General features: G+C 43.2%; 1 protein-coding gene across 9 annotated transcripts in view; it reads left to right on the top strand.

Moving 5' to 3' along the window:
- The window catches only part of MCTP2 (multiple C2 and transmembrane domain containing 2), a 167,338-nt gene that overhangs the window by 44,874 nt on the left and 99,217 nt on the right, over positions 1 to 23,247 (top strand). For 4 of the 9 annotated variants that reach the window (XM_085514929.1, XM_085514928.1, XM_085514930.1 and 1 more), the window contains 5 exons: positions 12,518 to 12,683; positions 13,129 to 13,300; positions 15,319 to 15,518; positions 16,611 to 16,718; positions 18,374 to 18,467. The gene's annotated coding sequence lies outside the window, so the exon portion shown is untranslated. Of the gene's footprint in view, positions 1 to 12,517; positions 12,684 to 13,128; positions 13,301 to 15,318; positions 15,519 to 16,610; positions 16,719 to 18,373; positions 18,468 to 18,688; positions 18,830 to 23,247 lie in introns of those variants that run through there. The other 5 variants (XM_085514933.1, XM_015873148.2, XM_032446869.2 and 2 more) reach the window with 4 other exon arrangements.

The raw sequence follows: 23,247 nt of genomic DNA, 5'->3' as shown, positions 1-23,247 counted from the left end.
GGTGCCCATTGCCTTGTCTTCAGATGGAGCTCTCTGGGGTGGGTGCAGTTGGGCTGGTGTTCTGTAAGCACTAGGCCAGGCTCCAGTCCATTGGCAGAGCTGTTGGTGGGGAAGGCAATTCTGGCTTTGCTTTTTCTTTCCGCATGAATTTGCAGTGATTTTTCCTTCTTCAGGCTGTGTAGGGAGAACAAACAGAAGCACTACATTGGCCTCAGCTGAAGGAGGATCCCTGGGCTTGGCTCTTCTTGTCTTCATCGTGTTTCCTTGCTCACAACCTGTCTCTGAAGTCCCAAGGGTGGCAGTGGTGGTGCTGGCCAGGTTCATCAGTGAGCCCCTTTAGCTGCTCCCAGGAAGATACTTTGCAGCTGCTTCACCTTCCCCTGGTGCATGAGGGTGAGAGCATCCCTTAGCAGACCCATGTCAGCATTCAGGCAAGGTTCTACTAATGTGCATTGGCAAAAGATAAACGATTGGATCAAATTCTGACCAGTTTCTAGAAAAGAAATTTGAATGAAAGAAATGGGGTTGGTTGTTTGTTTTTGCATATACTGAGTATTACATTGTTGTCATGGTCATGTGAAACTCTCATGCTGTTTTAATCTCTCTGTCTTCTGAAATGTGAGACTCCTTTGCTCCTGATTTGGTCACATCTGGGCATTTGCTATGGAAGACAGTAGGTAATTAGAGAGTATTTTAACTTTGTTGCCAAAGGAAGGAACTAGGATGGGGAATCTGAAATGTGGGATGTGGACAATTTATGGAAGGATTATTTGGTTGTTTTATGTGCTGTTGCTTATTGCTTGGAAGCTGAAGGGAAGAGCTGGTTGTGTGGTTGCAGAGAGGTGAGTAATGTGTTTACTGAGCAGCAATCTGCTGTCTGCCAGCACACCTCGGCTACTTGCACTTGCTGGTTGTAGCCACAGAAAGAGCTTGAGGTTAGGTTGCATTTGAACCTTTTAAACACAAGGGGTGATCGTGACTCACCTCTTTAAACAAATTATTTAATAAGCAATATACTCAGAATAGGTTGCACGAAATAGCTATTTTGGTCAGACAAAGAATCCCAAACCAAAACTCAATCCTTTGCATGACTTGCAGGTACAGCTCAGGGCTTGGATGACTTCTGTTTGTTAGCAGGTGGTTGAGGTTGCTGCTTAACTTCGCATCCATTGGAGTGGATGGGTGAAGGTTACTATTTACAATGATGGTTATGGGTTTCAATGGTGGAAGGCTGAGAAGGAAGTCACGGAGATGAGTGATGAAATAGCAGCTTATTGAAATTCTATTGTCTTCAAAGGGGCAAGGAAGTTGTATGGTGTGTTAGGACTTGCGTTTCTCATGGCCCTATAAATTCTTAAGGAAAATATAGCAATTAAAGGGCTGTTTTGGTGCTACTACCATTTTGCATTAGCACTTGGTCTGGATGTCTTCTAAGAAATGTATCTTGTTCTGGTGTTCAAGGTGTCCTTAAACCTTCCCTGTTCAAGGAGAAGGAAATCAGTTTTTGAGTTGCCAGAGGGCTGGGCAGGCAAAAATGCAAGTATATCAGTGAAACCCTGCATTTAAAGGGGAAAATATGAGTAAGAAGTCTTTGTATGGTTCTTGTGTATGTTCTCTAAGAACTGAACAGCTGCTGTTCTTCACATCTATTGAACTCAAAATGGCAGTGTAAGGGCTGTTGCTTGTCCCTTTGCACCATGATATTGTACCACGTGCATTTATCTTTGATATTCAGGTGCTGTGCAGGGAACCTTGCAGCTAGCCCAAGGACTCTGCTTTTGTCTGTCCACCCTTGTGAGTGATCAGTGCTAAAGAGGAAAAAGCCTTTCGAGAAGGGCATCCTGAGAAGAGGCTTTTAGCGATGCTCTGAATACCAATTGTGTGAGGAGGTGAAGAGCCAAAGGAGCTGTCAGGATTTTGTTGGAGCTTTGCTGTGAGGCTGTTCTCCTGTAGGAAGCATCGGGGCCACCTAAGAAAACCCCATTCACCATGGAACAGGCACCGCATTGGAGGCTTTGCAATAGTTACAGAAGGGGTGCTGGAGAAAAGGGATATTGAGTGGCAAATAGCAATTGTGCCAAAACAGGTGTGGATAAATGAAGTAATTCAGAAACTCTTTTGGGCTTATTTAGCAGCTTCTGTAGAGCTTGTCTTAACATAAGCTTCAAAGTGGATCAGAAGGTGAGCCCGGTATGATCTAAACGCACAGATATTACTGGAGCTGTGTTTTGTTCCAGAATCTGCTACTGGCCTGGAAGGAAGAAGGTATTTGGAGAATATACTCCATCTGTCTTTGATTTTCAGTGAAATCAAAGCAGTGATACCAGTTGCCCATGTGGAGATGAGCTGATAGGAAGATTAATTATACCAGTAAAATAATTTCCATGATCATCTGTGGCAAGTTTCCCAAACTAGAATCTTGAAATAACTTTTTTTCAGTACATACTCATTTGATCCTGCCTCTTCCCCTCTTATGTCCAGAATGCAAGAAGCATCTCCACTTTTTTCTTTTACTTCCATTTAATTGGATTAGTCATCTACCTCCACAGTTATGTGCCTCGGGTCTGGTTCTTGCTGACAACCAAACCAGTGGGCCGTTACACAAGGTAGATGGAATCCAACATCAAAGGAATGAGCAATTTGGGTTGGAGAGGTGCCAGCAGCTCTTTGTGCTTATCCAAATACCGGCATGCACGGAGATTTTTCTCATTGCTGCTAGAACTCCTTGCAAGTCAGAAGGTAAAAGCTTTGCTTGAGAACACCATTTTGCTACCATTATCTGAATGGAAATAGTGGTGTGGGTCTGCTTGTAGTGTTGGCCAACTCTTTACATTCCTCAGACCTACCAGCATACCAAAATGAAAGTGAGTTGCCTAAGTTGCCTCCCTTATTTCTTTCTTTTTAGCAGTGCCTCAGTAGGATCAGCTCTTCATCTCTTCCTGTCAAACAATCAATGAGTAATTAATAATTATCTTTGTTATAATGTGGCAGGAAGTGTTTGTCCGGAGATGTGAGTAGAGTATTCCTGCTGAGTTCTCCTAATGAAGCTACTGCTGCAAAATAGCTTCCAAAACATCTGTGAAGTTCCCTGGAGAGCCTGTGACTCTCATTGCAATTGCTTGTGTTGCTCTGGTGTAGACCTCAAGAGTGTGCCCCAGGCACTTGGCCATGGTAACCTCCTTTATGAGTTACTGGTAAAGAAGAGCTGGAATAGAGGGCCCTGTTTGAGTATTGCTTACGTGACAGGACTTCATTCCTGTGCTTTTTCCCCTCCTTTCACTAATGTACAGAATTGAAAGCTGTTGCGGCAGTGGGCTGTCACATAAAGAACAATGAAATCCATGGTGCAATCAATGGTGCAACAAGTGAAGGGTCAATTTACAGATGCAGCCATCCATAGAGCATCTACTAAAGCAGTTGGGGGCCTTCATGACACTGGGAGTAAGAGTGTTGGGGCAGGAGCTCCCTATATGTCCCACAGCACATTTGCAGCTGCTTTGCTGTCACATTGAGTGCTCTGTTTTCTTTTATGAATCCCTAACTCCTGTATTGGCTGTGGTGAGACTCAGCTTTTCTGCTGGCCTTGGGACAACGTGCCCAAACAGCTCAGGAGGAAAAAGTTCGCCCTTGGAGTGCCTTGTCCTGGGGGTCTGCATCTATAAACCCTGCTCTATAAAGTCAGCATTCGGGTCTGGCTGTTCCAAGCATAGGATAACACAAAGTCAGGAATGCCAGTGTTTGTGCTGGGTGTGGATTTGCTACTGGCTTTTTTTTCTATTTATTTATTTATTTTTTTCAAGGAGAAGATATTCTTGCTTTATTTCCAGAGGCAAACCTTTCCAAAGCTGTGAACACAAGAGCTTGCTAAATATTAGCTTTCAAGGCTTTAAGTCACAGTGTTTACTCGAGTTACCTCTTCTTGAAGTCTATATAAAAGAGTGCTGTTTGCTCAGGCGTACTCCTAAAAGCCCCAAGACATGGTTCTGGAAGGAGGTATGCAGCAGCAAATGTAAATATTGCTGTCCTTTAAAGCTGGAAGCTCTCAGAGTAATCTATGGAAGGAAAATAGCAATGTGAAGGAAAGATTTCATAACATTTGGAGGTGAAAACAGCGGAACAGTGGAATGAATTAGTACAATCCTGAGAAATCCAGCAATATTGTGAATACAGCTTCACTTGGATGAGGTTTGGCCCTGCAATTGCAGCTGTTCTGTGTTGCCCTTTGCTGTCACCAAGGCAGTATTTTCCCATACCCCAGCCTGAAGCAGCTGCTGGGAGCAGCTTTTTGGGTCTTTGCTGATCAAACTATACTGTGGGACAGCAGCTGGGAGCAAAATATTGCTCTTAGTTGTTCCCTCCCAACTTCTGTCAGTAACTGCTGTTGTTTTTTATTGAGCTTGTGGAATTGTGAGCTGAAATGGAGGTAAACTGCAGAGGAATGTCACAAAGGGGTGTCTAAATACAGTGCACATAAAGGGATTTGGATGAAAGCTCAACCACAGCATTTACAAACCTCTCAGTTCCTCCACATCCATGCAGGTATGTGGTGGCCAGAATTCATGTTGTGTGTTCTGCAGCAGAGAGTACTGAGCTTATTGAGCTGTATGGCAAGAGCAAATGCTACTTTTTCTATGCATCAACAACAGACATCCCTTCCAATCCCCATTTCCTTTCTTCCCTGTCTGTAGGAAGCCATGAACATCCTTTCCACTGCAGGGCTGGGATGTTGATAAAATGGTGCAAAGACATTTCCAAGCTGCAGCAGAAAACATCGTGCACGAGTTAATACGTGAATTGCACTCATCTGCATGTTGCATCTAAGGCTGTGCTGTCCGGATGAGGGAAGGGTTGTTGCTGAGCCAGAGGGAGCAGGACCAGCAATGTTCCAGCATCCTGCAGATGGATTTATGGTTTCCCGATGCCATCTGCTGGCATGCACTTCACACATGCACCCTAAGCCCTTCAGCCTCCCTCTCCCATAAGACGTGCCTCCCCGTGTCTTTGCAGGTGGTGTAACCCCAAACCGACCTCCCTTGCTGCTTTCTTGAGCTTTGCAAAGCAAATGCTCCCTGCAGCCAAGCACCTGTAAAACCACTCTGTGATCCCTGCTGAGGCTGGGCTTTATCTTGGGTGCCCAACGGCTTTCCACACCTCCCTCTGTGTGGTGTAATGCTCCATGGGAGCAGGCCTGGATCCAAAGGGAGCTTGAGCTGGGTCGGTTTTGTAGCCATGTGGTTTGGAGGGTGCAGGTATCGCAGGTGTGATGGTGGCATCAGTCGATCTGGGTATGGGTAAGGCTGTAAGGATACTGATAGAAAATCAGATTTGGGAAAAATCGTGGAGTCGCAGAAAAAGGAAAATTTTGTTGCCTGAAAATGGGCTGAAGGAAATCCAGGTTTAAGAGGTGGAAGGATACAGGGAAACTCCTCCTGTTCTTGTCTCTCAGCTTGTGGTAAGCAAAGCTGCCCAGCAGCATCAGCTGTACACGTTCCTCGGCTTTGCTGCTGTTGGCACTCCTGATCTTCTGGTAAAGCTGCTGCCTCCAGCACAGCATCTCTGTGGAATGATGGATACTGCAGGAGAAATGATCTCTGGTGTTTCCTCAGAGTCCAAGCAGGTAAAACTCACTGCATGTAAGCTCTGCTTGTGTGCCAGAGTCACGGCTGTGCTTGTGTGTACTGCACCAGTCTGATGGACAGGGTCTCTGTTAAAGGGAAAGCTCAGTGGCAAAACTCACTTCTTTTCTTTTAATCTTCCAGTATTAAGAGAATTGTTCTCCTGCAAAAACAAACACTAAATTAAAAAGACTGGAGAGTCATCTGTTACAGTTAATGCTCTGTGCTTTGACTTGGGTTCAGGTTTGCCCTGGCCTCCCTTCAGTTCTGCCTTTAGGGAACTTGAAACAGTTAACTAGAAATTAAGTTTGGAGTTCCTGACACCTAAATTTGAGTATGTCAGGAATGGGTAGTGGCAAGACTTGGCTGGGATCTGTATTAGCATGTTTGCAGATACGGATCAGAGGTTGGAAATCCACTTGTCAGAAGGATGAATGAAGAGGAGAAGTTGCTAATCAAATTTTCAAGGGCTGCAATGCAATAAGGCAAGGTAACTAGATGGCAAATGTAATCAAGCCTCCTAGTCTGTTTTCCTGCAACATTCAGGCTCCAATTTTTCAGCCCTTCTGCCTTCCTCTTCACGTGGACTTGAAAGGGAATGAGATGTCTATGAGCATCCATGAGGTCATTTAGTGCTATCAAACAAGTCCAGCAGGCCCACTGGATGGATCTTCCTGATGGCTCTTGTTCATAACTGCAGGCAATATTTAAAGGAATGCTCCATCTTCAGACTATTACTGGCACAGATAATTCCAAAGCAGAAGCATAATGCTGGAGCAGAGAGGGAGAAAAAGATATTTTCCACTTATTAGCCAATAAGTAGCTGAAGTTGAAAAGCATTTTCTATCTTGCCCCCTGTTTTTCTGAGTTCCGACGCTTGATTTTTGTGGCAGGGAAAACTGTTAAATATACTCATGTTTGTGAAAGGAGTGCACCTGAATGTAAAATGTTTATCGGCAAAGAGTAGAGATCACAGACCATAATGGATGGGATGTATATTTTATTGATGTGTAACAGATGTCTGCCCGCAATGTACTGCTACCCCTTGATTGAATGAGAGAGTCTCCTTGCTTAAAGCATGAGAGCTCTGGAAACAAGAATCTGAGGTATTCAGGCGTCTTTCTTGTAGGATGAAAGCATCTGAGCAAGTTCACAGCCGATCTGCAGGTGTTGGCTTTCTGCAAAGTAACCCCAAATGCTTTTCTCCACCAAATTATGCAGTGTAAAAACACCGCAGTGATTGATGCTCTGCTCGCCTTTTGAGTTTGAGCCAATATTTAACTCTGAACATAATAATGAAGAATTTGGGTTTCTGTAATACTTCAGGCATGTTAGTAGGTTTAGTGCTGTGCCTGAGCAGGAAGCTGTGTGCAGTATTGCTGACTGAAGACTTAGGAGCTCTCTGCAGATCATTAATTCTTCCTAAATTCTTTCTAAAACCTTGCAGCCAGGTTTAATGCAATGTAACGTTTAGCTGGAGCTGCCTGATGATAACAGTAAGCTTTACCTTTCACGGAGACAGCTTTTGGGACAGGAGACCTCTAGGATCAAGCTTTTCTGGTTCCAACTTATCTACGTAGCTATGGGGATGTGTATGTATCCAGGGTGTTACACTGTAGTACAAGGATGCTATAAGTTCTTCCAGGAATGAATATATGATAGTGTCCTGTAGGGCTGGTGGAGATGCAGTTGTGATTGTAGCTGAGGAGTTCTAAAGCTTCTTGTTTTATTCGAGCGTCCTTGCTCTCAATGGCCACGCAGTGGCAGCAAAACCCAGACAGGTTACCCCGTTCCTATAGGAGCAGTGGGAGGAGGCATGAGCCCATGGCTCTGTTTCTTGCTGAGGATGACACGCTGTGCTTTGAGAGTCCGTTTTCCTTCAGTCTGTTCGGTCATAGTGTTACTTACAGCTTCAGGCTCCTATATGACTGCATGCTAGCGTGAAACAATCCCAAAACCGAACCACCGAACCTCCTAACCCTGAAGCATAGAGAAAATGCAGTAAAGGGGCAATTTAAATACAGATAACGAACCAAAGTGTGGAGGTAAAGGATCACTTTCTTATAGCACAGGGTTTATCTAGACACAAGGAGCTGGATTTCTTTATCTTAAGAGCCTCAGATTCATAAATCAGATGCAACTTCCACAGCATGTAGCTGTTGGAGGGCTAGACTGACCATGGAGGTGATCTGAGAGCCTTAAGCGTTTGAAAGAATGTCATACATTGGAGATATCTTCTGAAAGGCTTATGTTCAGGTATAGAATCATAGACTATCTTGGAGATATGACTTTCAGCTCCTGCTCAGTGCACAGCCAGCTTGGCAGTACTGCAGTACCAGTGGCTCAGGTGAGCTGGCAATGCACCTCCCTTTCCCAGGGTCCTGCTCAGTGTGGCTTTTTCCCTGAATGTTCCCAGATCCTGTTATTTGGTCTCATTCCTGCTTGCACATATTCTCTGAACCTGGCTGTTTGCATAACCAGAAGCATATTTCCTGACTGGCATGCAGCCCTGGGGTTTATTAGCTGTAGTCTTGGATAGGGGTGAGTTGGTGCTTAGAGCATGTACTCATGCTTTGTGTGTCTGTTGCTCACATGGGTTTAGCTCCTAGTCTCACTCAAGGTTTTCAACCTGATTTAATTGTTCTGTTCTATTCCTAGTCCCAAATACTGCTGCACGTGAAAATTAAGCAGATATGACTCCCATAGAAATGGCCATGTTAGAGCATGGATGGCAAACAGGCACACCTGCCAAAAATGCAGAGGTACCCAGAAAACAACCCATGCCTATTGCTTTAGACCCTCACGCAGGTGATGCTCCAAATGGGCTTCTACTTGTCTTTCTTGATTATGAGTGGATGTTTATTATGACAGGCAGGAAGGTTAGTGATAAAGGCAGAGAGCACTAATTAGCACACAATATCAAAAATTTTGTTCTTAATTAGTTATAAAGCAATTCCTATTGGAGATAAGAGAAGAATCTGAGCTTTCCTTTCAGTAAGAGCAATCTTTCTGCAGAGTTAAGATGTTATGATAACCTAAAGAGCAGACTAATCCACACTGGAAATAGAACACAGCCAGCCTTCTACATGCATTGTAATCCATGGTCTTCTACAGCCCAAAGAAATTAATGCTCTGTAGCAAGACTGTGACGTGGTATTTTCCCGTCAGTGAGATGCAAAGGAAGAGTGGGGGGAAATACTCATTTCAGTGGGAGGAGATGGAGGCACTTCCATTAAGTCTGTCTCGTATTGCCAACGCTGAGGAGAAATTTCTTCATTTTATTTTATAACTTCACTAAATCATGTGGGAGAGTCAGGCTTTGAATAAAGAAAAGCACAGAGGAAGAGAGTGACTCAAAGGGTGATTTGTCTTACTGAAAGCAGAGCTAAGCTCTGTGCACTTACTGTTCCTGAGGCTGTTTTCCCACCTTGTGAGGTTTATCCTTGAAGTCACGACTCACTCGCAGCTATGGAGGAAGCAAATGTTGTAGTCTGCACAGGATGTTTGTGGTATTTCTGGAGGGGTAAAAATAACTTTCCCAGTTTCAATTAGTTGTCTTAGCGATAATGCTGCTATTGAGATGGCTGAGAGATGTAATGGATTGGAAAAGAAGCAGTGTTTTACTTCCCATTGTTTGTGAAAATCAGAGTGTTCAGCTTCACTTTTAAATGGCTTGATTCCTTGTTCATGGCATTTCCTAGTTGTTAAGGTTCCAGGACATACCTATTAATATTGAAATGCAACATTGCAACTCCCATTCCTTCTTATCAATGGGGAAATAACTGCACTCCCAGGTTTAATTTCTCCATAAAACCTGTACTACTCAATTTGACATCTAAATTTTCCCTTTCTTACAAGTAAAAAGGAGGGGGATTGAAGGGAGAATGAAGAAGTGGCTATTTGAGTAGGCCATAAGATCATCCAGTCCGACCATCCAACCATTCACTTCAGGTGGGAAGCAACTTGCTCTGTCAGATTCCACATCTGACCTAGCTGCTGCTCTCCTATTACTTAAGAGCTAGGGCAAGAGCAATAATTGCAGTGGGAGTGTGATTTGGAGAAACCATAATGATACCATGGGACTTAAGGTGTCATCAGTGAGTTCTCTGTGTATAGCTGCTGGAAAATACTGCTGCTGCATGAGTTATCCACGTCACATCCCCCTGCTGGAAGTGGCCCTCGGGAGCCCTGGCAGAGATGTTCCCATGTTGGGTGAGTGTGGGGAGAGGAAAAGGGCAGGGTGGAGGCAGAGTTTCCTTCTGCTGTCACCAGTGTTAAAGATACCATCTTCAACACCACTTTAATCTGTTATGTTTCTGAGGTGCCATGTTCTGTAGTTTGTAGCCTCTTGTGAAATAGAACTAGAATGGTCCTAAAATACTAGAAGAGTGTTTGTGGCTTCTGGACTATTAAGACTTGCACATATCCCAATGGACTCAACAACTGTGATAGGTTTGCCTGTAACCCCAAGATGGAACATGATCTGACTACTTTGCTAAATTAAATGTTGTTTACCAGTAGGGGGAGAAGAACTTACTCTGAAAACAAATACATGCTTCCTTTTCCTGGTATATACCCCTCTTTTTCTCATGAGTCCCTGTCTAACTTTGCGGGTTACTTGTGTGTTTTAAGGATGAGAATATGGAAGGATTCCCAGTTTGCTTCATTCAGTCACTACTGTAATTCAATTTCACTCCTGGCCTTCAGCAGAATTGAGCATCTCATTTCTTGGAAAGGAACATGGACAGGAAAACAAACAAAAGTACTTACCAGCTGGTGCTGAGTGAATGGCACTGTTTGAAGTTCAAGGATATTGAGAATAGTATTTGGTATTTATGTGGCTGCTTTGCATGTGACCTTTTATAATGCTACTCATGCTTTGTATTTATATGTAAATATATATTTATATATACTCATGTAGCTTCTCTCTTGGCAAAAAAGCTTGGTTTCTCAAATCTTTCTTGATCCCTCCAGATAAATTTATTGTTCCCTGTTAGCAAATGGTCTGAATTGGTTCCTCTCTTTCTGGACTCCAAGAAATAGTTCTCTCTCTCTTTTTTTTTTTTTTTTTTTATAAACCATAAGCAGAGACAGCATGTAGTGAAGAAATGCCCTGACAGCGTGATTGCAGCACTGAGATATATGGTTTGCTTTCCTGCTGCCATCTCTTGATTCCCACTACCAGACATTCCTCCCTCATATCTATCCCTTCTATTCTCCCCTCCATCACCCAGCAAATAGCTTTAGACATTGTATGCTGAGGGTACAGAGAAAGTTTGGTCTCATCCTGTTGTTCTGACTTGGTTATGTCACAACTTCCTTTGTGAACCACTAGGTCAGTTTGCAACATGGAAATGCTGGCTGTGCTGAAAGAAAGCTTTAAAAGTTAGTGTGGGTGAATACTTTTTCCTCATAGCTTTGAAGGTTTGGATCCCTGATATTGACTGATCTGGATGGGCAATAGAGAATCCCCTTGAGTTGCCTCCAGGATTTATCCTCCAAGAGTGTGACTTTCCTTGAGTTGCACTGCAGGGAGTTAATTAACTTTGCAAAGCAAACAATGCCACCAAATGCTTGTAGAACTGTGTTGAAATTTCTATAGTCTGTTCTTTAACATATTCATGGAGGGCATTGTGAATTCATTGTGTGCTGGAGAAGCAGCACAGCTTTTGTGAGGATATTATTATTATTATTATTGCGAATGTCTCATATCAAATCTGGAATAGGTTTAGGTACCTACAGAAGTTCAGAGGAATTAAGCAGTGTTTTCCTATAGTGAGAAAAATCTTGGGTTTGAGGGCAAATTGCTTCCAATTTGGCTTTGTTCTTTTTCAGATGTTAATCATTCCCATCAACTTAAGATTCATCAAGGAAGTGAATGACGAGGTGCCTAAATAATGCACAACCTTGGAGTGTCTTGCCACTTGATTTGTAGAAATGCTTTAATAACGCACGTATTATGCTAAGCATTAGGAAGCCCTTTCAAGCACCCACACAACAGGTTGTGTTTCTATTCCTGTTTTCTTCTGCTCCATGTATTTTTCTTTGCTCCAGACATCCTGAATGGTCAACTTACAGGCACAAAAAAAAAAAATAAAAATCATACAGTAATTCTGTCCTATAATATTTGACTTGTATCCCTGTGCAAAGAATGGCACTGTTTCATTCCCAACTTATTGATGCTCGCGTATCTCTTATCGGAAGTGCTGGAGTTGGATGTCTGAAGCACCTGGCTGTCATTTCTGGTTGTTACCTAGAAACATCACTCAACTTCTAGTGCTCTTTCTCCCCTTTTACCCACCGAGTCCTTAGGTAAACTGTTTACATTAAAAACCTTAACAGTAACCTGCTGGGTTTATCAGGATGGGTGGAGCGGAAGCAAGCATGAAATAGATTAATGTATGCTTATTTTATGTCAGCCTCAAACTGCCTGACATGAGGATTAGGCATTCTGTAAGGCTGCAGTACTATAAATTTCTCATCTGGCACTTGTAGTTTATAGGGTCTGAGTGGCTGTGGTGATCCTCTATAAACAATTCAGACATCTGGAAGATGAATTTTAATGAGTACTCTCAAAGCTAAGTGCTTACCTCTCTCTTTTACACCTCAAATTCACCCATTTTTTATCGTTACATCAGAGGGCTGCTCTGCTTTTAGAAATGGTCTGCAGTCAGGGTGGATTCTGTCAAAGCCAATAGAAAGGGAATGTAGCACGACACACAGAGATGGGGTTCTCACCTGGCCTTGCTTAAGTGAGGATTTCAGCTCTCAGCCAAAGCACCTGGACATTTTTAGAGGTGGGATTAGCATTTTGCATTGAGGAATTGTTTCACTTACTTTTGCCCTATGCGAGAGACTTCCATGTTTCACGTTCTGTCTGCAAAATTTCAACCTTGTTTTAGGAAAGGCTCCAAAGTAAATTGGAGCAGCCTCAGGGGCTGTTTGAAATCACAGCAGGTGAGGCTGCCCCAGCACTTCGTGATCCTCCACCCTGTGCCTCTTGCACCACTGCTCTGCAATAAGCTCAGATCTTCATCTTCCCAAAGAAAACTCTGCTCTGCACCACTGGTAGGTGTTTTCCTTGGTTTAAAATATCTGCTTTAAAATAAGAAGAGAATAAGAGCCCACTGGCTTTGCTGGGAAATGGGCATTCACCAGTTATTGTAACTCAGCATTACTGTTTATATTCTGAAGTGTGTAGACTGATGAAATAGGAAACACGTAGCTGGAATAATTGCTCCTGGGAATTGTGCCCGTAGATGCAAAGTTAACCATTCCTAAAGCTGCCGAGGACAATTTCCCTGAACTTCCAGCATTGTGCAATTAACCAGACGCCTTCTCTGGGGTTTCCACTTTGCTCAAGTCTAATAAATACTGGTTCCTGCCAGAGGCAGCACATAGAAATTGATGGATTGATGAAATGATCCAGTACCAGCAAACCTATAGGTGCAAAAATAGCCAGTTATTCTTATCATTTCCTTGTTCTGATACAATTTCCTGCCCTCCCACCAAGCTGCCCTGAAGACTGCCTGGATGACAGATCTGCTTTGAAGATAGTTATACCCTCTGCAAAGCAACGTACCTCTTCTCTTAGAAATAGCTGTGTTGAAGAGCAGTGACTGGGAGCAGGGTGAGAAGCTGAGCTGATGTCAACAGCCTTTGATCACATTTGGCACGTATCTGGGGTGGGTAGTGCTTGTTCTTAAGGTGTCTGACTGTATTGCACTGAAGCACAGGAGATGTTCTTTGCTTGATGAGTTTTACTGTACCTCCTACAGATGTAGTGGTCAGCAGCCTGCCTGGAACAGCTCAGAACGAGAATGTGGGGACTACAGCAGCAAGCCACTCCCAGATATGTTATATAGGGGGATATAGATATGAAGAAGTGATGGAAGTGAGAAGACTTAAGAGTGCGAAGGTTGGTGTTATTCAAAAGTCTGTTTGCTCATAGGAAATCACTTGGAGAGCCTCACTTGGTAGTACTCTAAGCAGTCTTGGGCTTATGTCTACACTGAAATACTTGTTCTCATCCAGTACCCTTAACCTTGTGTAGTGCATTCGACACCTACAAGTGTCTGCAAGACTGATATCCCTCAGTCAACAATTCTAGTGAGTCTGATCAGTCATTTCCAGCAGATTGTTTAATAAATATGGATGGAGTCTGCTGTGCTTCTAGTTTTAGAGTCTAGATTTAGATACCTTCATCATACTACCACAACACCTTATTACGTGGTGATAAATACTGTAATAGAAGGGATATTCATTTATGTCAGTTTTGAAGGATGAGCAGCTTGCTTCCTAGCTATTAAATACAAATAAACACAGTTGAGTCTCTGATGTTAAAACTTCGACTGTGTGTGAATTTTCCTTCCTTCAGCAATCCCAGCTCACAATTTATGAGCAAATGCCAGTTCCCAGAGAGGCGGTGTGAGGCAGGGATATAGGATGTACTGCACTGAACACGCACTTCTCTGAAAGTAACCATAATGGAAAATTATGCTGCTTTGTGTTCATCAGACGTAAGAACACAAGGGAAAGAGTATATACTTAGAAGAAAAAAAGGAATGGCTGAAAAGAGCAAATATCTCCTGGTTTCAGTAGGTGTGTTCAAACCATCTGCTGCTCATGTTTATCAGTGCTGAAGGTTGCAGTCAAAGTCAATTTGGTGATTAGGAGTAAAGTTTAGGCTAGAGATTGCTGTGGGGTAAAATGATCTTTATGTGTAACTGACCAGTGCCTCTGGTATTCTGTAGCTGCCACAATACTATTAATGATGTGTCAGTAGTAGGATTTAACCTGTAGCTACATTTAGGTTTAATGTTTAAAGCTGATAATAATGTATCAGCAGTATGAACAAGGCAGCTTAGCTGGTTTCAAAGGAAAATTGGGTTGAATATGAGAGATGCAAACTTCTGACTGCTGGCTCCTGCTGCACTCAGAGCTCAGCAGGAGCTGAGACCACCTTCATCCTTTCATGGCAGGATCTCTGTGCTCTTTGAAACACCTATTGATTAACAAGAAGTGGGAAGGAAGCAGTGGGGTCACTGATCCTCACTGATTTCAAGGACCAAATATTTCATTGTAACTCTGGAAAGAACACTGAGCTGGAAGCTGAAAACTTTATGGACTCCATTTTCCTAGAACAAGGAGTACCAGCAGAACAGCCAAACCAAAATAAATCACTTATCTTTTCCTTCCTTCCCAAATACTTTATTACTGGAAGAATCAATGTTATATTCTATTCCTGACTGTTATTGGATTTTTATAAATACATATTCCCATATAACTTTAAGCCAACAATAGAACAAAGACATAGCTCATCAGTCATGTTTATAACTGCTTCTGAGATGTATGAGGATGAACTGATGCTGGTGAACTGCTTGGAGATTCTTGGATGCAGCTCCTTATACTGCTCCCTGTGTTTCTGTTGGAGTTGTCAGCTGCTCTCAGAAGCACATAGATCTGGTGTATAGCTCTGCGCTATTGTGGGGATGAATCAAAAGCCAACTTTTCAAATGTTCCTGAGGTCCATTGTTTGCACAAGAAACAGTCCTCTGCATCACTGCGCAATGAGCTGTCAAGAAAATTACTATGCAGATAATAAACTATAAGATCTGCTGCAAAATGCAGCATGCTTGAACAATTTTCAAAACTATTAATAAATCCTTTAGTAGTTGAAACAACTGTCCCTGTTCTTTCTCAGCAGAGACAGCTGATGGAGATGTGGTCAGCGCTGAACAGCTTGGCATGGCTGAGTTGCACTCAGGTATGGGTGCATGACTGAAAAAGAGGGAAGAGGAAACTTGAGATTTGAGTGGTTTTCAGCTGCATCTCCTCTGTTTGGGCAGAAAAAATGGCCAGGGACAATTCTTCACCTATGAGGCGATTCACCAAGAGTGGAAGGTATGTGTTTATCAGGATAAGTTATTGAAGTTGGAAGTGATAATTCGAGTCGTAACCAATTAGCATTGTTCATATTTTACTCCCAAAAACAACCAAGAAGTCTAAGTGTCTCCAAGTCTTTGGTATGTTTGTGTAGTTACACAGTGACTTACACCTTGCACCCAGCTTGGTTTGCATTGTGGGAATGGCTTAATGCTCATGGACACGGACAGCAAGCACGCCCTTGGTCCTGCTCCAAATTCCACCTGTAAACCAGGTGCTCAGCTACAGTTTAGGGACCTTCAGTTCTGTGCTGGGGTCGCTAGGACTTCTTGGTTGTAATTGTTATGTAATAAAAGACATAAAGCCAACAAATGTTGCTGTGTGTGTTTGAAACACATTCATTGATTGTGTGCCTGAAGGTTTTTGTCCTAGGCTAACAAATGTCAAAGAGATCTGTTAAGTAAACTTCTCCAAACAAGTCAGCGTTGAATAGCTGGGTTCAGACGGTTGCTTTAGGAGTCAGCTAAAGAGATCTGTAGAGCTTCTGGTGGTGACCAGTGCTCACAGCAGTGAACACCTTCTACTTGTAGCTGGGACCAGAAATGTTTAGAGGAGTAATGATCAATCAAAGCTTTGAAATCCAAAAACTTGTATTACTACACATAATACCTATAAAGTCAGGGGAAAGGCTGTTTTAATGCATATGGAAGGACTACTTTTTTCTTGTGATTGGGTCTCCTCGTGTCTGATGCTGCTTCCATTTCCCTTCCTCGTGGCCCTGGAAGATGTGCGGTTGGAAGCAGAGAGGTGGTTTAGATGTTAATGCTTTTCTTGTTGCACCTCTGCAAGATTGCAGCTGAATTTGTGGTTCTGTGTTGAACTACTCTGGACAAGTTTTATTAGCAGCTGATTAAGTTATATTTTTCCAGTAGTTGTACTGCAAGGAAAAAAACAGTGTGGGGGTAAAGCTGCATTTCTTTTCTTTGCTGAGAAAAGAGCTTTTATTTCTTTCACGAGAAAATGAGACATTTTCACAAAAGACAAGTAGAATTTGATAATGCCAACTGTAGGTTTCAATTATATATATTTTCCTCTTTTCTTCCCCTAAAGGAATCGTTAATGCCATCCTTCATAACATCTAGAGAAAATCATTTGTGTGTGTGAAGGGAAAGTTGTACCGTGGCTCCTTGGAAGTAACCCACAGAGCTGCCTGGAAAGGTAATAAAGAACTTTTAGATACATATATTCTATTTATTTTTTTTTTTTCCCAATTGAAACAATTTTGTCTATATTTTTGACCATGCATTCGTTTGTTCATGTGCTGTTTACAGCAGGATTTGATTAGCATTTTTATGTCAAAGTCCAGCATTAAGTCGGTTAATATAAACCGATGTCGTAGCTCTTGATGGCTTCAAAGTGCATTGGATGCATTCATAAAACATCCTCAGGTTGGCTCCGCTTGTGTTTTAGTACTGGCTGTACCAGGGTTTTGGTGATCCATCCTAAGTGTTGTCTTCCTCCTTTTCTCCACTTCAATTTCTTAACGATGAGTGCTAGTAAATTAGTGTGTTGTTACAGATAGAAGATAAAGACAGAAGAAGTGTTCTCAGCAGTACTGATTTCTTGCCCGTTGGTAATAATTTGTTGCTTAGGTGGCTGTGAATACGTAAAACAGAGGAAAGAAGACTGAGTAAATGAAACAAGGTCTCTATAGGGGCTGAAGAGCAGTAATGACTCACCACACACACCAGCATTCACAGCAACTAGAAAGCAGATATGGCTTCACCCTCAGCATCTGCTTTACAGTGAGACAGCTGTCTTCAGTAAACAAGCATTATCTGAACCCTTCCTTGTCTTAGATGAAAAGATGAAAAAATATTAGTGGTGCAGGTCTCCTCTCTGCTTTCAGCTGAGTTAGTTGATGGGTTTTTCTGTCCTCAGCAAAGTTCCCCTTAAAGCATGTATTTTTAATTGCACAAGCTAAGTAAAGCTGGCTGCTCAGCATTCAGCAGAATTTTGGGAAGCCATATGCACTCTAGGAGTAGCCGCGTATTCGATGTAACAGTGACTGTGGTAACTGATCCTCTCATTGAAGCAGTGCTGGAACATTAGGAGCTGGCCTCTCAAATAAATCAGGAAGTGAAATACAGCTTTGTCAATACTCCTATAAATACCTCGCGCACGTGAGCAATAACCTTAATGATGCATATGTAGTTCTTTGTACCTCATCCTGTAGGTTTGTGCGGGACTGGCAAATGTGAATTTGACCTGTCTAGATTTGGTAGAGATGAGGGTGATAATATTCAAAGTTCTTCCTATGTTTTCCTTCAGTGCTTAATGAAATTGTTCATTGCACTATGACAAACCCTCACCAGATGTGCATGGCAATTTGTTTCACAATGGCATAACGTAACTCCATCAGCAGGTTTTACTGGGTGATGTGAGGTCTCGCTACGTCACCTGAGCTCTCAAATATACTCTTTAGGGTCACAAAAATGACCTGAGGGATGGAACACGTCTAAAAGGATAAGTTAAGACCTTGTTTGTCTTGTGTGAGATCTTTCAGGTGTGGTGGAGAGTGAGACCCATAGAACACTGGCCAGAAACACACTGCTGCCAAAGTACCATTTGCCTTTCCATGCTGTGCCATAGTGATGGGGGAAATCCAGGCTTGCTTCAGCTGCAGGCATGCCAGTTAATTAAGGCACCTCACCCAGCCCTGCCTTGATTGCCTTGCCTCAAACACACAGCTGTGCTACTTGGCTCTCTTGCTCGGCACCTGAAGGTGCAGCCAAGAAAACGTGTTACGTGGCAATGCTGCTGTTGGTTTTCTTTTCCTTTGCCTGTAGTCACGCATGCAATTTCCTTTCCAGCTCCACCCTTACTAAGGGCTGTCCACCACCTTCCCTTCTGCCCACGGGTCTTTGGGACAAAACTCACTGGGATGCTCTGGGGAACAGAGTGCAGGTGAGTGGGTGGGATTGGAAGATGGGGAGCTGGTGATGGAGGGACAGCGTACGGAAGGGAACGCACGTGGTGTTGGGGCTGCTCTGAGGGCGATAATCAGAGAGGAGGGAAACACTGCTGTAGGATGCTGCTGGGGGGGGGATGCTGATATAACCGCAGGAGGTGCTGAGAACGGCCCGCCCCCCCCCCTGGGGCCGCGGCGGAGGCGGGGGAAGAGCGCAGGGAGGCGGCGGCACCGCCCCGGGCCGGGGGTGGGAGCGGAGCGGTTTGCAGGGAGGAGGAAGCGGAGCTGACAGCAACACGTGCCCTCCGAGGGGAGAACAGAGCGGGTCCGGCTGGAGATGGACGTGCCCGGCTGGCAGGTAACCCGGCTCGCCCCGAGTCGCGAGGCTGCGGCTGTTTCTTGTTGTCTGCGCTTGGTCGCGGTGGGGTAAATACGGTGGTTTCTCTTCAAAATCAAAGCTGCCTGTGGGAGCGGGGCTTTGTGCTTCTTTTATGGGGCTTAGTGGATTTTGCTTGTGTTGCGGCTGGCTGTGTTGTTATCGGACTTTGTTCTTCTAGCACTAAAGTAATCCAGGGGGAGTAAGTTTGTAGCGGGCGGTTTGCTTTTGCTTTGCAACGTGCAGCTTTTGTAGCGCAAGAGACTCGGAGCAAAGCGGTCAGAGTGCTGTGTTGTCTGTATAAGAAAGTTAGACTGAAAAAAATCCACATGCCTTTTACCCTGTCCCTGATCTCATTCGTCCCGTTTGCAAACTGCAAAGGAGTTGAGTGAAGTTTAGGCTTGTAATGAGAAATAATCTGTTTCTTCAACGGTGTTTGCATAGCACGGCTATAGCAACTGACAGGGAAATGCTTCGTGCCCTTAATGTTATGACAGTCCCTGGAAGGTAAATCACTGCCGTGTGACGTTAAGAAAATGGGAATTCTCACCTGCATATTTCAGTGTTAATGTTTTGGTGATGGAGCTGGAGGAGCTGTCAGGTATCCCACAGTAGTTTTGGTTCCCTCTCAGCAGTGATGCTATTGAATGGATGCTTCTACCTGTCAGGGTGAATGGGGGCGTTTGAGTAATAATCCTATTTGTTTGATTTCTTGCTGCTGTCATAAAATAGCTTATCGTGATGGTGGAGGTGGAGGATGGTTCCAGCATGTGTAGCTTTGCTTTGCAATCGCTGTGGGAAGAGTTTGAGTGCAGAAAGTTTCATTTTATCCAAGTTAGTTTTAAGCACGCTTCATTTTTAATAGTGATGGAGGTGTTGGGAGCATCTTTAACTTTGTTAACATTGAAGAAACCATCAAATGGGTTGAATATGTGGGTTTATAGAATCACTTGTGTTGGAAGGAGCACCTAAAGGCCATCTGTTCTAATTTCCCTTTGCTGAACGGGGACACCTGCAGATCAGTCAGGTTGCTCTGAGCCTGGTTCAGCCTGACATATGTGTGTATTATATCTGTGTGTATCTAAGCTGTTTATTAAAACCTGAGATGTAAGGAGCACCTGCAACTACACTTGGCACAGGTAGGCAGCTGAATAGCACAGGGATCCCTAAAATGGACCCCAGTGGGTGGTTGCAGGGGTGTGAACGTGTTGCTTGTCCCCTTATTTGAGGTTTTGAGGACATCTATGATGAACTGGGTGGGGCTGGTGTGCAGCCTGCATCCCTTGGTTACCCCCACAGAGATTTTTCAGGTGATATTGTACATCTGTTCGGCTGGTTCGGTTTAAGTCATAGTGATTTGTTCATCTCCTTGTCTTGTTGTTAGCTGAAGGTTGCCGTGAGTCCTCTGTTAGCTGTAGTGAAATTCATGCATGTGTGCAGCAGCTCAAGGTGCTGCCATGACTGGAGAACCTGTCAGTTTCGGTCACTCATCCCTATACTCTGAACTAATTGTAATGGGGGCATTTGGATTTTGGTCTCTCTGGGTGGTCTCTGGAGATGTGGGGTCTCTTAGCTCATTCTCTCTGGAGGGGAGAAGGCAGCTTCACCTTGGTGGAGGAGGCCAAAGCATGCGAAATGTGCCCTAATTTCCTCTGTACCGGTTCCATCGTTGAGTGGGAAATTGCTCCTGATTTCCTCAGATCTAGAGGATTTATGTTGGCATCCTTCCCACATTCCCATTTTACTTCAAGTTGCATTTATTAGACAGCATACATGCAATAGAAGCTTGCTTTTAAGTGACAGGACTGCTTTTTCCCAGTCTGTTCCTACCCACACCAAGCAGTTAAATGTTCCCCAGGTCCTGAGGGACTGTTTCTCAAAATGAAATTGCTCTTTGCAGGATTATGAGGCTGTCGGAGACATGAGTGCCTCCAACACTGCATTCAAATCAACTATCAGCCTAACAGCTGCACCTCAGAGTGCCTGTTGATGCTGTAGCAATCAAGTGATGGAAGTAGTTATTTGTTTTGGGGGCAGTTCGTGTCGCTCAGTTTACACTTTATTTTTTGGAGTGGGGGATATCCTATGTAAATGAGAGTCCTGAATGAGGGCTGTAGAATCATGTGCTAAAAGAAACTGGGCCAAGTTTCCTGCCCAGTTGGTCCAATGATATTGATCATCTTATTAAATGCTTGGCAATTTCTCACTTGAAGGAATTAGATTGGGTGTAACTACAGGTTTACCAGCATTGCCACAGAGTGGGGTGATTGCTGCGTCGGTGGTTTTGCTCTACCTTAGGCAGCAATTATAAGGAAGTTGTTAATAGAACACTTAATTTGCTAGCTGTGCTCCGTCTTCCCTGGATCTCCAGTACTGTGCAAGTAGTAAGGCACTGCAGATGCATTGTGTGCCTGTCCTGCCCCTAAAGCAATGAGGACATCACTTCTGCAAGCAAACCATGCTGTTGCCACCCCCATTACAGCTTGTCTTTCTGTGCTAGGGCAAATACCTTCACCTTAAAACAAGGTGAAACTTCTCACAGACAGTTGGAGCCGAGCTGAAAGCCATTGGACTTGTCCTTTCCACTTAACAATTGTTCATCATTTCACATAACTCAACATCTGAAGTGAGAATAAATGGGAAAAGTTCAGTGATTTTATGTATTTATTTTAATTTTGAGTTTCTTGTCAGTGAAAGGAGATGCTGTTTCACACACATAACTTAGCTATTGAACTCATCACTGTATAGCATTCCTTTTGCTTATTCTATACGATTTAATAAACTTTTAAGACAAATCCATGTAGGAAAGTATTCTAGGGCTGGTAACCTCAAAGCTTCAGATATGGTTTCTAGCTGAAGCAGCCCCTAAATGACAGATTTCTGGAAACCATGAGATTATTTTGTAGGTGGAGTCTATATGATTTGCCAACTTTATATTCTTTGTACATCTGCTTTTGGTCAGAGTTACAGGCAGCATATTGGGCTGAAGCGATATTTGGAGCAATGCAGTTCACTTACATACTGTATGGGATAAAAATTTGGAGAGGTTATTTTCAGGTCACCATTACTTTGCCCAAAATCTGTCCGAGCAGGTGAACATTGGAGAACCCCACTTGTGTAGGTGGGATGCGTGGCGTGGCCACCTTTCATCTTACAGCATTGCTTGGCGGTAATACTCCCTGGTGGTAATGCATCCTAAACTGCAAGTAGTTGAATTAAATGCTTTCTTTTGGTTTCTTGGTTACTGTATGTGGAGAGTTGAGTTAAACTGACGCAGAGGATGACTTTTCTGCTTGCCACGTTGGTGCTTGTTTTGAATGTATTTACACAGATGCTCCTTGTTAGCTTGTTTTCACTTTCCCACAAGAACAGTTTGCTAAAATACCAGTAAGACAGCGACATAGGTTTGGAAATCTTTTGGTTGTTATTTTGTTTACCTTCTAGATTGGGGGTGGGAGGGGGAAAATATTCATATCCTTCCTTTCTGGAAAGTACTTGTTCCCTTGACCATTCTTCCTGTTACCCACTCCGAAGAGCTCCATTTGTATTCTGCAAAGTAAATTCTGCTTCAGTGGAGTCTTTAGGTTGGTACAGCCTTCACTGGTTCAGAAATTCTTGGAGTTGTGTAGCTTTGCTGCCTTAAAATCAAAGATAAAAGTTCATTTGGAAAGGGTTCCAGCTCTGTAGAATGTGATAAGTTAAAAGTGCCTGTGGGATTTTCCAGCAAGTGCTTTTATTCCTCTTTTGCTCTTACATATAGGAGAACTGCACAAGAACTAAGTTTTAGCTGGGATATGGCATGTAATCTAGGCTTTTTGATAATCTCTTAACAGAGGTTGAGTGAAAATGAGATGACTGTTCTAACTTAAGCAGGCATTTGTCTCTAATGTTGATGTGGAAGTGGTAATGATTTGGAACTGTTGGCAAGGACTGGCAGAGTTTCTCTACTCATGTTACCATGGCTGTGATTTCTTTCTTTTTTAAATCTGGCTTATTTGGCTTTAAGTGGGAAGGGGTTATGGTGCTTAGTTCAGTGGCGTTCTACTGCAGACCAGTTCCCCTTAACATAAAGCCCTGTTGCATCTGATGTTATTGGCAAATTCAAGTGAAAATATCCACCTAAATTGAAGTAACACAACTCAGTTCCTTATTGCTGCTTCTCTGGCTTTCAAGTGGAATGTTTTCTGGCATCTTCCCTCATGGGAAACATCTGCAGAAGAAAATGACAAATCATTAATGTTAATTCAATAGCCAGCTTTGTTCCAGGTTTCTTGTACTTGGAAACAATTAACTGTAGAGTTTTGTTTTGCCTGGTTTTCTTTTTTCTTTTAAATACAAATGTTTGATCTCTTATGTATGCCAGTGGATTTCTCAGAACTGATTGTGCGCTTATAGTCTAA

The sequence above is a fragment of the Coturnix japonica genome, chromosome 14 (assembly GCF_054131305.1).
Source record: "Coturnix japonica strain WE chromosome 14, WE-NBRP24, whole genome shotgun sequence".
In the NCBI taxonomy this organism is placed as follows: Eukaryota; Metazoa; Chordata; class Aves; order Galliformes; family Phasianidae; genus Coturnix; species Coturnix japonica.
The sequence above is the reverse complement of the archived record's forward strand: the minus strand, read 5'-3'. Positions and strand labels throughout refer to the sequence as shown.